Genomic DNA, 10,783 nt, shown 5'->3' with positions numbered 1-10,783 from the left:
TCGTCTTCATGTCGTTTTCATGTCGTCTTCCTCCTGTCTTCATGTCGTCTTCCTCCTGTCTTCATGTCGTCTTCAAATCGTCTTCCTCTCGTCTTCATGTCGTCTTCTTCCCGTCTTCATTTCGTCTTCATGTCGTCTTCATCTCGTCTTCATGTCATCTTCCTCCCGTCTTCATCTTGTCTTCATGTTGTCCTCATCCTTTCTCCATCCGTCTTCATGTCGTTTTCATGTCGTCTTCATGTCGTCTTCCTCCTGTCTTCATCTCGTCTTCATGTCGTCTTCCTCCTGCCTTCATGTCATCTTCATGTCGTCTTCCTCTCGTCTTCATGTCGTCCTCATCCTGTCTCCATCCGTCTTCATGTCGTCTTCATCTCGTCTTCATGTCATCCTCATCCTGTCTCCATCCGTCTTCATGTCGTCTTCATGTCGTCTTCCTCCCGTCTTCATGTCGTCTTCATGTCGTCTTCCTCCCGTCTTCATGTCGTCTTCATGTCGTCTTCCTCCCGTCTTCATGTCGTCTTCATCTCGTCTTCATGTCGTCCTCATCCTGTCTCCCTCCAACTTCATGTCGTCTTCATGTCGTCTTCCTTCCGTCTTCATGTCGTCATCATCTCATCTTCATGTCGTCCTCATCCTGTCTCCATCCGTCTTCATGTTGTCTTCATCTCGTCTTCATGTCGTCCTCATCCTGTCTCCATCCGTCTTCATGTCGTATTCCTTACGTCTTCATGTCGTCTTCATGTCGTCTTCCTCCTGTCTTCATGTCGTCTTCATGTCGTCTTCCTCTCGTCTTCATTTCGTCTTCATGTCGTCTTCCTCTCGTCTTCATCTCGTCTTCATGTCATCTTCCTCCCGTCTTCATCTCGTCTTCATGTCGTCCTCATCCTGTCTCCATCCATCTTCATGTCGTATTCATGTCGTCTTCCTCCTGTCTTCATGTCGTCTTCATGTCGTCTTCCTCCAGTCTTCATGTAGACCTCATGTCGTCTTCATGTCGTCTTCCTCCTGTCTTCATGTAGTCTTCATGTCGTCTTCATGTCATCTTCCTCCTATCTTCATGTCGTCTTCCTCTCGTCTTCATCTCGTCTTCATGTCGTCTTCATCTTGTCTTCCTCCTTTCTTCCTCCTGTCTTCATGTCGTCTTCATGTCGTCTTCATGTCGTCTTCCTCCTGTCTTCATCTCGTCTTCATGTCGTCTTCCTCCTGCCTTCATGTCATCTTCATGTCGTCTTCCTCTCGTCTTCATGTCGTCCTCATCCTGTCTCCATCCGTCTTCATGTCGTCTTCATCTCGTCTTCATGTCATCCTCATCCTGTCTCCATCCGTCTTCATGTCGTCTTCATGTCGTCTTCCTCCCGTCTTCATGTCGTCTTCATGTCGTCTTCCTCCCGTCTTCATGTCGTCTTCATGTCGTCTTCCTCCTGTCTTCATGTCGTCTTCATCTCGTCTTCATGTCGTCCTCATCATGTCTCCATCCATCTTCATGTCATTTTCATCTCGTCTTCATGTCGTCCTCATCCTGTCTCCATCCGTCTTCATGTCGTCTTCATGTCGTCTTCCTCCCGTCTTCATGTCGTCTTCATGTCGTCTTCCTCCTGTCTTCATGTCGTCCTCCTCTCGTCTTCATCCCGTCTTCATGTCGTCTTCCTCTCGTCTTCATCTCGTCTTCATGTCATCTTCCTCCCGTCTTCATTTCGTCTTCATGTCGTCTTCATGTTGTCCTCATCCTGTCTCCATCCGTCTTCATGTCGTCTTCATGTCGTCTTCCTCCCGTCTTCATGTCGTCTTCATGTCGTCTTCCTCCTGTCTTAATGACGTCTTCATTTCGTCTTCCTCCTGTCTTCATGTCGTCTTCCTCTCATCTTCATGTCGTCTTCATGTCGTCTTCCTCCCGTCTTCATGTCGTCTTCATGTCGTCTTCCTCCTGTCTTAATGTCGTCTTCATTTCGTCTTCCTCCTGTCTTCATCTCGTCTTCATGTCGTCTTCCTCTCGTTTTCATGTCGTCTTCATGTCGTCTTCCTCCAGTCTTCATCTCGTCTTCATGTCATCTTTCTCCCGTCTTTATCTCGTCTTCATGTCGTCTTCATGTTGTCTTCATGTCGTCTTCCTCCCGTCTTCATGTCTTCTTCATGTCGTCTTCATGTCGTCTACCTCCCGTCTTCATGTCGTCTTCATGTCGTCTTCCTCCCGTCTTCATGTCGTCTTCATCTCGTCTTCATGTCGTCTTCCTCCCGCATTCATATCGTCTTAATCTCGTCTTCATATCGTCCTCATCCTTTCTCCATCCGTCTTCATGTCGTCTTCATGTCGTCTTCCTCCTGTCTTCATGTCGTCTTCATCTCGTCTTCATGTCGTCCTCATCATGTCTCCATCCGTCTTCATGTCATTTTCATCTCGTCTTCATGTCGTCCTCATCCTGTCTCCATCCGTCTTCATGTCGTCTTCATGTCGTCTTCCTCCCGTCTTCATGTCGTCTTCATGTCGTCTTCCTCCTGTCTTCATGTCGTCCTCCTCTCGTCTTCATCCCGTCTTCATGTCGTCTTCCTCTCGTCTTCATCTCGTCTTCATGTCATCTTCCTCCCGTCTTCATTTCGTCTTCATGTCGTCTTCATGTCGTCCTCATCCTGTCTCCATCCGTCTTCATGTCGTCTTCATGTCGTCTTCCTCCCGTCTTCATGTCGTCTTCCTCCTGTCTTAATGTCGTCTTCATTTCGTCTTCCTCCTGTCTTCATGTCGTCTTCATGTCGTCTTCCTCTCGTCTTCATGTCGTCTTCATGTCGTCTTCCTCCCGTCTTCATGTCGTCTTCATGTCGTCTTCCTCCTGTCTTAATGTCGTCTTCATTTCGTCTTCCTCCTGTCTTCATCTCGTCTTCATGTCGTCTTCCTCTCGTTTTCATGTCGTCTTCATGTCGTCTTCCTCCAGTCTTCATCTCGTCTTCATGTCATCTTTCTCCCGTCTTTATTTCGTCTTCATGTCGTCTTCATGTTGTCTTCATGTTGTCTTCCTCCCGTCTTCATGTCTTCTTCATGTCGTCTTCATGTCGTCTACCTCCCGTCTTCATGTCGTCTTCATGTCGTCTTCCTCCCGTCTTCATGTCGTCTTCATCTCGTCTTCATGTCGTCTTCCTCCCGCATTCATATCGTCTTAATCTCGTCTTCATGTCGTCCTCATCCTTTCTCCATCCGTCTTCATGTCGTCTTCATGTCGTCTTCCTTCCGTCTTCATGTCATCTTCCTCTCGTCTTCATGTCGTCCTCATCCTGTCTCCATCCGTCTTCATGTTGTCTTCATCTCGTCTTCATGTCGTCCTCATCCTGTCTCCATCCGTCTTCATGTCGTCTTCCTCCCGTCTTCATGTCGTCTTCATGTCGTCTTCCTCCCGTCTTCATGTCGTCTTCATGTCGTCTTCCTCCCGTCTTCATGTCGTCTTCATCTCGTCTTCATGTCGTCCTCATCCTGTCTCCCTCCAACTTCATGTCGTCTTCATGTCGTCTTCCTCACGTCTTCATGTCGTCTTCATGTCGTCTTCCTCCTGTCTTCATGTCGTCTTCATGTCGTCTTCCTCTCGTCTTCATTTCGTCTTCCTCTCGTCTTCATCTCGTCTTCATGTCATCTTCCTCCCGTCTTCATCTCGTCTTCATGTCATCCTCATCCTGTCTCCATCCATCTTCATGTCGTATTCATGTCGTCTTCCTCCTGTCTTCATGTCGTCTTCATGTCTTCTTCCTCCAGTCTTCATGTAGACCTCATGTCGTCTTCATGTCGTCTTCCTCCTGTCTTCATGTAGTCTTCATGTCGTCTTCATGTCATCTTCCTCCTATCTTCATGTCGTCTTCCTCTCGTCTTCATCTCGTCTTCATGTCGTCTTCATCTTGTCTTCCTCCTTTCTTCCTCCTGTCTTCATGTCGTCTTCATGTCATCTTCCTCCCGTCTTCTTCTCGTCTTCATGTCGTCTTCCCCTCGTCTTCCTCCTGTCTTCCTCTCGTCTTCATGTCGTCTTCATGTCGTCTTCCTCCCGTCTTCCTCTTGTCTTCATGTCGTCTTCCTCTTGTCTTCATCTCGTCTTCATGTCATCTTCCTCCCATCTTCATCTCGTCTTCATTTCATCTTCCTCTCGTCTTCCTCCTGTCTTCCTCTCGTCTTCATGTCGTCTTCCTCCCGTCTTCATCTCGTCTTCATGTCGTCCTCATCCTGTCTCCATCCGTCTTCATGTCGTATTCATGTCGTCTTCCTCCTGTCTTCATGTCGTCTTCATGTCGTCTTCCTCCTGTCTTATGTAGTCTTCATGTCGTCTTCATATCGTCTTCCTCCTGTCTTCATGTAGTCTTCATGTCATCTTAATGTCGTCTTCCTCCTATCTTCATGTCGTCTTCCTCTCGTCTTCATGTCGTCTTCCTCTCGTCTTCATGTCATCTTCCTCCCGTCTTCATCTCGTCTACATGTCGTCTTCCTCTCATCTTCCTCCTGTCTTCCTCTCGTCTTCATGTCGTCTTCATGTCGTCTTTCTCCCGTCTTCATGTCGTCTTCATGTCATCTTCCTCCCGTCTTCATCTAGTCTTCATCTCGTCTTCATGTCGTCTTCCTCTCGTCTTCATGTCGTCCGCCTCTCATCTTCATGTCGTCTTCATGTCATCTTCCTCCCGTCTTCATCTCGTCGTCATGTCGTCTTCCTCTCGTTTTCATGTTTTTTTTATGTCGTCTTCATGGCGTCTTCATGTCGTCTTCCTCTCGTCTTCATCTCGTCTTCATGTCATCTTCCTCCCGTCTTCATCTCGTCTTCATGTCGTCTTCATCAGTCTTCCTCCTTTCTTCCTCCTGTCTTCATGTCGTCTTCATGTGGTCTTCATGTCATCTTCCTCCCGTCTTCCTCTCGTCTTCATGTTTTCTTTATGTCGTCTTCCTCTCGTCTTCCTCCTTTCTTCCTCCCGTCTTCATCTCGTCGTCATGTCGTCTTCCTCCCGTCTTCATGTCTTCTTCCTCCCGTCTTCATCTCGTCTTCAGGTCATCTTCCTCCCGTCTTCATCTCGTCTTCATGTCGTCTTCATGTCGTCTTCCTCCCTTCTTCATGTCGTCTTCATGTCGTCTGCCTCTCATCTTCATGTCATTTTCCTCCCGTCTTCATCTCGTTTTCATGTCGTCTTCCTCTCGTCTTCATGTTTTCTTTATGTCGTCTTCATGTCGTCTTCATGTCGTCTTCCTCTCATCGTCATGTCTTCTTCATGTCATCTTCCTCCCGTCTACATCTCGTCTTCATGTCGTCTTCCTCCCGTCTTCATGTCGTCTTTATGTCGTCTTCATCTCGTCTTCATGTCGTCCTCATCCTGTCTCCATCCGTCTTCATGTCCTCTTCCTCCCATCTTCATGTCGTCTTTATGTCATCTTCCCCTCGTCTTCATTTCGTCTTCCTTCCGTCTTAATCTCGTCTTCATTTCGTCTTCCTCCCGTCTTCCTCTCGTCTTCCTCTCGTCTTCATGTCGTCTTCATGTCGTCTTCCTCCCATCTTCATCTCGTCTTCATGTCGTCTTCCTCCCGTCTTCATGACGTTTTCCTCCCGTCTTCATCTCGTCTTCATGTCGTCTTCCTCCCGTCTTCATGTCATCTTCCTCCCGTCTTCATCTCATCTTCATGTCGTCTTCATGTCGTCTTCATGTCGTCTTCCTCCCGTCTTCATGTCGTCTTCATGTCGTCTTCCTCCCGTCTTCATGTCGTCTTCATGTCGTCTTCCTCCTGTCTTCATGTCGTCTTCATCTCTTCTTCATGTCGTCCTCATCATGTCTCCATCCGTCTTCATGTCATCTTCATCTCGTCTTCATCTCGTCCTCATCCTGTCTCCATCCGTCTTCATGTCGTCTTCATGTCGTCCTCCTCTCGTCTTCATCCCGTCTTCATGTCGTCTTCCTCTCGTCTTCATCTCGTCTTCATGTCATCTTCCTCCCGTCTTCATTTCGTCTTCATGTCGTCCTCATCCTGTCTCCATCCGTCTTCATGTCGTCTTCATGTCGTCTTCCTCCCGTCTTCATGTCGTCTTCCTCTCGTCTTCATGTTTTCTTTATGTCGTCTTCATGTCGTCTTCATGTCGTCTTCCTCTCATCGTCATGTCGTCTTCATGTCATCTTCCTCCCGTCTACATCTCGTCTTCATGTCGTCTTCCTCTCGTCTTCATGTAGACTTCATGTCGTCTTCATGTCGTCTTCCTCCTATCTTCATGTCGTCTTCCTCCCGTCTTCATGTCGTCTTTATGTCGTCTTCATCTCGTCTTCATGTCGTCCTCATCCTGTCTCCATCCGTCTTCATGTCCTCTTCCTCCCATCTTCATGTCGTCTTTATGTCATCTTCCCCTCGTCTTCATTTCGTCTTCCTTCCGTCTTAATCTCGTCTTCATTTCGTCTTCCTCCCGTCTTCCTCTCGTCTTCCTCTCGTCTTCATGTCGTCTTCATGTCGTCTTCATGTCGTCTTCCTCCCATCTTCATCTCGTCTTCATGTCGTCTTCCTCCCGTCTTCATGACGTTTTCCTCCCGTCTTCATCTCGTCTTCATGTCGTCTTCCTCCCGTCTTCATGTCATCTTCCTCCCGTCTTCATCTCATCTTCATGTCGTCTTCATGTCGTCTTCATGTCGTCTTCCTCCCGTCTTCATGTCGTCTTCATGTCGTCTTCCTCCCGTCTTCATGTCGTCTTCATGTCGTCTTCCTCCTGTCTTCATGTCGTCTTCATCACTTCTTCATGTCGTCCTCATCATGTCTCCATCCGTCTTCATGTCATCTTCATCTCGTCTTCATCTCGTCCTCATCCTGTCTCCATCAGTCTTCATGTCGTCTTCATGTCGTCCTCCTCTCGTCTTCATCCCGTCTTCATGTCGTCTTCCTCTCGTCTTCATCTCGTCTTCATGTCATCTTCCTCCCGTCTTCATTTCGTCTTCATGTCGTCCTCATCCTGTCTCCATCCGTCTTCATGTCGTCTTCATGTCGTCTTCCTCCCGTCTTCATGTCGTCTTCATGTCGTCTTCCTCCTGTCTTCATGTCGTCTTCATTTGGTCTTCCTCCTGTCTTCATGTCGTCTTCATGTCGTCTTCCTCTCGTCTTCATGTCGTCTTCCTCCCGTCTTCATGTCGTCTTCATGTCGTCCTCCTGTCTTCATGTCGTCTTCATGTCGTCTTCATCTCGTCTTCATGTCGTCTTCCTCTCGTCTTCATGTCGTCTTCATGTCGTCTTCCTCCAGTCTTCATCTCGTCTTCATGTCATCTTCCTCCCGTCTTTATCTCGTCTTCATGTCGTCTTCATGTTGTCTTCATGTCGTCTTCCTCCCGTCTTCATGTCGTCTTCCTCCCGTCTTCATGTCGTCTTCATGTCGTCTTCCTCCCGCCTTCATGTCGTCTTAATCTCGTCTTCATGTCGTCCTCATCCTTTCTCCATCCGTCTTCATGTCGTCTTCATGTCGTCTTCCGTCCGTCTTCATGTCATCTTCCTCTCGTCTTCATGTCGTCCTCATCCTGTCTCCATCCGTCTTCATGTTGTCTTCATGTTGTCTTCATGTCGTCCTCATCCTGTCTCCATCCGTCTTCATGTCGTCTTCCTCCCGTCTTCATGTCGTCTTCCTCCCGTCTTCATGTCGTCTTCATGTCGTCTTCCTCCCGTCTTCATGTCGTCTTCATCTCGTCTTCATGTCGTCCTCATCCTGTCTCCATCCAACTTCATGTCGTCTTCATGTCGTCTTCCTTCCGTCTTCATGTCGTCATCATCTCATCTTCATGTCGTCCTCATCCTGTCTCCATCCGTCTTCATGTTGTCTTCATCTCGTCTTCATGTCGTCCTCATCCTGTCTCCATCCGTCTTCATGTCGTCTTCCTCCCGTCTTCATGTCGTCTTCATGTCGTCTTCCTCTCGTCTTCATTTCGTCTTCATGTGGTCTTCCTCTCGTCTTCATCTCGTCTTCATGTCATCTTCCTCCCGTCTTCATCTCGTCTTCATGTCGTCCTCATCCTGTCTCCATCCATCTTCATGTCGTATTCATGTCGTCTTCCTCCTGTCTTCATGTCGTCTTCATGTCGTCTTCCTCCAGTCTTCATGTAGACTTCATGTCGTCTTCATGTCGTCTTCCTCCTGTCTTCATGTAGTCTTCATGTCGTCTTCATGTCGTCTTCCTCCTATCTTCATGTCGTCTTCCTCTCGTCTTCATGTCGTTTTCCTCTCGTCTTCTTCTCGTCTTCATGTCATCTTCCTCCCATCTTCATCTCGTCTTCATTTCATCTTCCTCTCGTCTTCCTCCTGTCTTCCTCTCGTCTTCATGTCGTCTTCCTCCCGTCTTCATGTCTTCTTCATGTCATCTTCCTCCCGTCTTCATCTCGTCTTCATGTCGTCCTCATCCTGTCTCCATCCGTCTTCATGTCGTATTCATGTCGTCTTCCTCCTGTCTTCATGTCGTCTTCATGTCGTCTTCCTCCTGTCTTATGTAGTCTTCATGTCGTCTTCATATCGTCTTCCTCCTGTCTTCACGTCGTCTTCCTCTCGTCTTCATGTCGTCTTCCTCTCGTCTTCATGTCATCTTCCTCCCGTCTTCATCTCGTCTTCATGTCGTCTTCCTCTCATCTTCCTCCTGTCTTCCTCTCGTCTACATGTCGTCTTCATGTCGTCTTCCTCCCGTCTTCATGTCGTCTTCATGTCATCTTCCTCCCGTCTTCATCTAGTCTTCATCTCGTCTTCATGTCGTCGTTCTCCCGTCTTCATGTTTTCTTTATGTCGTCTTCCTCTCGTCTTCATGTTTTTTTTATGTCGTCTTCATGGCGTCTTCATGTCGTCTTCCTCTCGTCTTCATCTCGTCTTCATGTCATCTTCCTCCCGTCTTCATCTCGTCTTCATGTCGTCTTCATCTCGTCTTCCTCCTTTCTTCCTCCTGTCTTCATGTCGTCTTCATGTGGTCTTCATGTCATCTTCCTCCCGTCTTTTTCTCGTCTTCATGTCGTCTTCCTCTCGTCTTCATGTTTTCTTTATGTCGTCTTCCTCTCGTCTTCCTCCTTTCTTCCTCCCGTCTTCATCTCGTCGTCATGTCGTCTTCCTCCCGTCTTCATGTCTTCTTCCTCCCGTCTTCATCTCGTCTTCAGGTCATCTTCCTCCCGTCTTCATCTCGTCTTCATGTCGTCTTCATGTCGTCTTCCTCCCTTCTTCATGTCGTCTTCATGTCGTCTTCATGTCGTCTTCCTCCCGTCTTCATGTCGTCTTCATGTCGTCTTCCTCCTGTCTTCATGTCGTCCTCCTCTCGTCTTCATCCCGTCTTCATGTCGTCTTCCTCCCGTCTTCATTTCGTCTTCATGTCGTCCTCATCCTGTCTCCATCCGTCTTCATGTCGTCTTCATGTCGTCTTCCTCCCGTCTTCATGTCGTCTTCATGTCGTCTTCAAGTCGTCTTCCTCCTGTCTTCATGTCGTCTTCATTTGGTCTTCCTCCTGTCTTCATGTCGTCTTCATGTCGTCTTCCTCTCGTCTTCATGTCGTCTTCCTCCCGTCTTCATGTCGTCTTCATGTCGTCCTCCTGTCTTCATGTCGTCTTCATGTCGTCTTCATCTCGTCTTCATGTCGTCTTCCTCTCGTCTTCATGTCGTCTTCATGTCGTCTTCCTCTCGTCTTCATGTCGTCTTCCTCCAGTCTTCATCTCGTCTTCATGTCATCTTCCTCCCGTTTTTATCTCGTCTTCATGTCGTCTTCATGTTGTCTTCATGTCGTCTTCCTCCCGTCTTCATGTCGTCTTCATGTCGTCTTCATGTCGTCTTCCTCCCGTCTTCATGTCGTCTTCATGTCGTCTTCCTCCCGCCTTCATGTCGTCTTAATCTCGTCTTCATGTCGTCCTCATCCTTTCTCCATCCGTCTGCATGTCGTCTTCATGTCGTCTTCCTCCCGTCTTCATGTCGTCTTCATGTCGTCTTCCTCCTTTCTTCATGTCGTCCTCCTCTCGTCTTCATCCCGTCTTCATGTCGTCTTCCTCTCGTCTTCATCTCGTCTTCATGTCATCTTCCTCCCGTCTTCATTTCGTCTTCATGTCGTCCTCATCCTGTCTCCATCCGTCTTCATGTCGTCTTCATGTCGTCTTCCTCCCGTCTTCATGTCGTCTTCATGTCGTCTTCCTCCTGTCTTCATGTCGTCTTCATTTTGTCTTCCTCCTGTCTTCTTGTCGTCTTCATGTCGTCTTCCTTTCGTCTTCATGTCGTCTTCCTCCCGTCTTCATGTCGTCTTCATGTCGTCCTCCTGTCTTCATGTCGTCTTCATCTCGTCTTCATGTCGTCTTCCTCCAGTCTTCATCTCGTCTTCATGTCATCTTCCTCCCGTCTTCATGTCGTCTTCATGTCGTCTTCCTCCCGCCTTCATGTCGTCTTAATCTCGTCAACATGTCGTCCTCATCCTTTCTCCATCCGTCTTCATGTCGTCTTCATGTCGTCTTCATGTCGTCTTCATGTCGTCTTCCTCCCGTCTTCATGTCGTCTTCATGTCGTCTTCCTCCGGTCTTCATGTCGTCCTCCTCTCGTCTTCATCCCGTCTTCATGTCGTCTTCCTCTCGTCTTCATCTCGTCTTCATGTCATCTTCCTCCCGTCTTCATTTCGTCTTCATGTCGTCCTCATCCTGTCTCCATCCGTCTTCATGTCGTCTTCATGTCGTCTTCCTCCCGTCTTCATGTCGTCTTCATGTCGTCTTCGTCCTGTCTTCATGTCGTCTTCATTTGGTCTTCCTCCTGTCTTCATGTCGTCTTCATGTCGTCTTCCTCTCGTCTTCATGTCGTCTTCCTCCCGTCTTCATGTCG

Source organism: Telmatherina bonti, assembly GCF_933228915.1.
Source record: "Telmatherina bonti genome assembly, chromosome: 4".
Lineage (NCBI taxonomy): Eukaryota > Metazoa > Chordata > Actinopteri > Atheriniformes > Telmatherinidae > Telmatherina > Telmatherina bonti.
This window is presented reverse-complemented; position numbering follows the sequence as displayed.